Source organism: Planococcus citri, chromosome 4 (genome assembly GCF_950023065.1).
Source record: "Planococcus citri chromosome 4, ihPlaCitr1.1, whole genome shotgun sequence".
Classification (NCBI taxonomy): domain Eukaryota; kingdom Metazoa; phylum Arthropoda; class Insecta; order Hemiptera; family Pseudococcidae; genus Planococcus; species Planococcus citri.
In genome coordinates, this window is record NC_088680.1 from 7,016,769 (window position 1) to 7,022,816 (window position 6,048).

The following is a 6,048-nucleotide window of genomic DNA, read 5'->3' on the forward strand; positions in this document are numbered from 1 at the left end:
ACCTTGGTTTCATTATTTCGAGCCAAGGAGTAGGCAAACAAAGTGAAAAGATTAAAAAATTAGATGAGTTTGAGAAAAAACACACAAAACGTGGCAAATTTTCGATTAATAATAAAAATGACATTTTAGCTCTAATTGGTAATACTGGACTTTATCGTGACTTTATTCCTGAGTATTCGCAAATCGTTAATCCTATTTACCATCTTACTAAAGGTGATGTTCCTGTAGAATGGACCGAAGTCCAACAGAATGCTTTCGAAAAATTGAAATCTGAATTTCGAAAAGATTTCAAACTTCAACAAGCTCCCAAAACGGGAGACTTGTACCTCGATACGAAACTATCCGATCATGCGATGAATGGAGTTCTATTTTACATGGAAGGCGACGAAAAACGGATAATTTTGTTCGTATCCATAGCCTTCAAAGAACACCAAACGAACTTCACTCTTTTCGATCGAGAAACAATGTGTCTCGTGAAATGCGTACAAAAGCTTCAAATGTGGCTCCATGGACGCCGCATTCACGTTAGATCCAATCTTCTGCCCATAATTAATCGCTTTCGAGAAATCGCGCAAACACATCGAAAAGCTGCACATTGGATCACTGTCTTAAATTGCTATGACCTGATTTATGACATGACCCATTCGAATAATGCTTTATATTGAATTAAAGCTCCTGAACTCGAGATCAGCTATCTTGGCCATCTTAGAACAGAAGCTACTGAGCAAATTGAACAAGATTCCTCATCCGATTCAGATAATATTTCGCCTGAAAAAGAGGAAATTGAATTCGAAACTGCTATTGAACCTTACGAGTTGAAATTTTTAACTGAAAATATACCTACACTTCATCAACGTCTCAGGGACATTTCGTCATTTCAAAAAGACGACGAGATGTGCAAACGCCTCGTAGAAATCCTTGAGGAACGTGTTCCACCGAACAATAAGAAGCAACCTGACATTCAAAAAATAAAGCTCACGAAATTTCAAATCATAAAGAATACTATAGGTGAAAAAATCCTATATAGAAAACTCGAAAATGGTTCAAAAGTACCTTGCCTACCCAATGTTTTATTTTTCGATACGGTTGATTATCTCCATTGTGCATATGGACACATAGGAGCAGCAAAGCTTGACGTAATTTTTCGACGCATTTATTACCACAACAACTCGCTCGCGTACATCCGCGATATTTGTAACATGTGTATCCTTTGTAAAGTAAATAAAAATTACGCGACGCACAAAACACTCGAATATGCGCAAATCGAAGCATATTCTCTTGCTGATGTCTTATCTGTTGACCTGTTTGGGCCTTTACCAGCGCTCAAAAATGACCCTAAATATCTTTTAGTCGTAAAAGATGTTTTTACCAACCGTACATGGCTTCGAACCCTCTTTAATATTAAGAAGAGGTCAGTTTGTCAACAAATGCAAACTGTAATTCTCGATATCGAAAGCCACAAGGTCAAAATCAAAAAGGTTATTACAGATAATGGCACTCAATTTATTTCAAACGCTTGGCATGACCTACTTGATTCGTTTCAAATTCAAATCGCTCATACGAACGCCTACAATCCACAATCCTCATCTGTCGAACGAACGATGAGATGCATAGGCGATAAACTTCGAGTCAAAATAAATAAAACTTACGATCCGTTTCGTTCGCATCGCGATTGGCAAGATCTCATAATCGAAATTGAGAACGAGCTTAATAATTCTCCAACATCATTTGGTTTTAAGCCTAATGAGGCCTGGGGCATTGCAGATACTATTAGTCTGCAGCTCCCTCATGAAAGCTCAAAGTTCAATTTTGAGAAGGAACTTACAAAAATTCAAGAGAAAATGTCAAAACGCGATCTACCATTGGTTACCTCTGCAAGATGCCTGGAAGAGAAATTAAATCCAGACATTGACCTCGTAATTGACACTGACGGTTACGCTCGAGTCACCGCTGATGGTGCTTGTTCCAAAAATGGAGACGCGAATGCAATTGCGGGTATAGGTATTTGCTTTGCACCGGATTCAGTTTTGAATATTTCAGAACGTATCACTCATGATAAATATCCAAGTTCTAATAATCTCGCTGAATTGATAGCGATTCGAGTTGCTCTTGAGATACTTCGAGCAAATGAGATTAAAAAAGTTAAACTGCTTAGCGACTCGAACTACGCGATTAAAGCTTTAACAAACACATGTTCATTTTGGCAAACCAATAATTGGAAAAACTCGCGTAATAAACCTGTACACCACGAAGATCTATTCAAAGAAATTTTAAAGCTGTGTAAAGAATTCGACAAAGTTGAATTTATTCATGTATTCGCAAGAAAACATGAATTCACGAATATCATTGCGGATTCTTTAGCCAAAAAAGCGGTCTATACTATTGAACATACTGAAACGAGAATTAATGAAATGACTCCTCGCCAAGTAATTGAAACTTTCATCCGCGAAAAACGTAGACTCAAAAGGATCGAAGACGAATATGCCTTCAATAAATGCCACCCTGATCCTACCTTTTTCAAACAAGGCGACTGGGTACTTATGGCAAATCACCGCCAATCATCCTATGCAAAACGTACTTCTGGAAAACTCTACCAGAAAAAGACAGGACCCTTCATTGTGGTTCAACGAAATGGCCACAATTGCTATCTTTTGAAGCCCACTGACGACTCAGACATCGATCGTGTCGCCAACATTCGCCAACTTACCCTATTCATCACGAAAGAAAACCTTGAGAAACTCAAAACAGAATCGTGTTTAAAATCCAGTCTTGATCTCAGGTCACTTGAACAACGAATTAAAAAATTCCTCACCGACTATCAGAATGAAGAATACGAAGAAGAGAGTGAAGAAGAAGTACAAGACTCAGACTCTGACTACGACAACCCTCCAGAAATCGTCATAAGTAGAAAAGATTTCAAACGTGCATCGCAAGTTGTGCTGAAAGAAGTCGTCGAAACAGCTCGTGATCGACGCAGCAATGCTCGAAACAAGCATGAAAAGCAAACAACCTTAGACAAACGACTTCCAGGAGGATCAACTTTATTTCAACCTTCAGCCTCGACTTCGAGTGGGGCATCTGGATCACCTCAAACCCTTCCAAAGAGAAGAGGTAGACCTCGAAAAAATCAGATAGAATCAGAATCTCAAAATTCTCAAAACAGCTTTGACCTTGGTTCAGATAATCCTATTGAAACCGACGATTCAATTATTTCCCAAAATACACCTGAATTTGACTCTCAAAATTCTACAACATCTCAGAATTCATTGCTTGACTCTGGATATATCGACTCTCAACCAGATTCTCAACAGCTTATTGTCATAAAACGTACAACTCGATCACAAGCAAAACGCCCTACTTCCTTACCTTCAGGAACACGTGCAGAGCGAATTACGACGAGGCAAATGCGTTCAAGCTTCGACACAGGGAAAAAACAGCTCGAGTTAAAATTTATAAACTACGTTTCCGACGACGACCAAGAACCTTATGCGAGATTTTATGACATGGCTCCCGATGAAAAATCAGACGACGAGGACTACACCCCTCGATAAATAAATGAGAATACTTGGATACCAATCTCAAATACATGTGTCTAGTGTCCAAGTACTTCTCATTACTTATTCCATTTTTACCATCAAAAAACCAGATAGCCAAAATTATTCAGATGTTTAATCAAAATGCATATGCCCTACATCTGAGTGATTTAGCTCTTTCTCAATGTCCTACATCTGAATGATTCAATTCCTTTCTACATCATATGCCCTGAAAAATCTATGTCTATGAATTAGCTTACAGAATTCTCAATTTATCTCACCATACAAATGACCTATGCGGAAATAGGCCATATGATAATTGTCTACTTCAAATATAATTCACTTCCCAATGCTGAACAAATTGCCATGGTATTTTTTACATTTTTTCTGTATCGGAAAAAATCACCCAGCTTGTAATACTTGCGAGCTACTTATGCAATAAAACACCATCTAACTCGTGTAATATTTAGCACGATAAAGCGAGGTTACACCCTCGCCATATGTTACGAAAAGACTCGTCGCGTCTATATAAATTAACCACATAGGTAAACAACCCCTATGTAAACAGTAGCCGTGATTACTCGACGCGATGACTTTTACGACCTTAAACCCGTTGCTACGATTACGAAGACAGATATGCTGCGCGGTCTCTTTCAAACACCTTTTTGCCGCCTGTACCTGTCCATTCATCAACGAAAATACTACGCGATGGTAAGTACCGTGTATGTACACTGTATGTCGCGTAATGCCTTGGTAATATTTCGCCGAGATGATATGTAAATAGTCAACTAGTATATTCTACAAGCTATGTATTTTATTTTTCAATCCCTCAAATAATGACATTTTCATTCGATTCATTCTCTGCCAAATATCATCCAAAATCAATTCGATCCAATTTTCATTCCTTTTCGTATTTTAAATCTCTGTAACTATACACGAAGATGCTCGTCATGAAAGCTAACTTCTTCAGTATACATATTCGCTTATACTTTGTGCTTTGCCAAAACAACTTTGTACTTCCAAAACCAGATCTTGTTGCCTACGTGAGATCGTATTCATCATGTGTATTGGTATCTCATTGTTTTCACGCGATGTTTATTAACCAATACAACGACAAATCTCGTCAATCCTCTGGTAATTCATTAGCCAAGAGAACCTTGAGCAACGAAACTACGACTTACGCATACATACGCATCGCGGTCTCCTATTACAAAGTTGTTAATCACTACTTCGCGCTTCAGCTAACCTTTTTTGCCCAAAATTTACGAATGTAAAAACATTCCACACGCTCGTAAAAAAGCGCTGATGCAGGCATAGGCCTACCTCGCGATACCTTCAACGAGCGATTTATAGAACATTTGTCAACTACGCGAATGAAAATAATACGATGAATTAACAATTCGCCCACGTATTATGCAGTTTTCAGTACCATTCATGAATGCAATTTCTCCACGATACCTCTGATACATTTCGCATGAATTTTTCTACAAATTAATCATTTTTTCGATTAATTTACCTCGTCGAGATGGTAACATCCAGACGAACGTTGCCAGTTCTCTAAAATTCCTTATTTTAGAAGGAGGCGGCGTAGCTATTAAAAACTCGAAAACATATTTCGTTCTCTCTTGCACATTTATTTCTCTCTTTCTTCTCATAAAAATCACGACGATTTTTTCGAAATACCCTTTCGTTCCTCTTCCTTAAAGCACACCAGCGTCCGTTTTCGACATTGGTCGCTTGAAATTTTATGTGCTAAAGGTGGGGACATTTTTTCGATCCTCTATATTTCTTCGTCTGAAAAATTAAGACGAAGCAATTCCAATCGTCAACCACAGCTTATTATGTGCGACGACGAGTTCCAGTAAAGAGGTATCCTGGTAAGCATTCAACGACTTTTTACCCGAATCTCGCGATCATCATATTTCTGCTTTATATATGTACTTTCGATACTTGAGTGTGACTTTTATTACGTATGTAATTTAACACACTACTAAATTGCGAATTTTCTCTCGTAAACCGCGTAAATGATGTCGATCTCCTATCGTGAAATTCTTTGTGAAGCCTGTGATAGGTCCCTGGCTCTGCCAGGCATCGATCCTCCTCCGGTAGGCGACTTCCTAGTGATCACCATCTGCTATCATCTTTTTCATCATTCTTGCTTGATTACGTACTACCGTAATTCTACTCAAATTGACGAAAATGGTAATCGAATTTTCCAATGTCCGGCAGAAGACTGCCATCGTCCCTTAAATTCGAGTGGATACTACCGTGTCAATCATCGTACTCGATTATTCCGAGTACAGACTGTTATCGATGCCCATATTTCTCAACTTTCCAGTCAGATAACAGCCCAACACGATTATCTCACCCGTTTGGAGAACACCTTTGTTCGTGAAAATGCAATCTTGAGAAATCAATCAGAGCATTTTCAGAGAGAGTATGCGACGCTCTTCGCTCGATACAACTCTGTAATGGAACCCCGCCATGGGAACCATTTATCAACCTTTAATCCTTC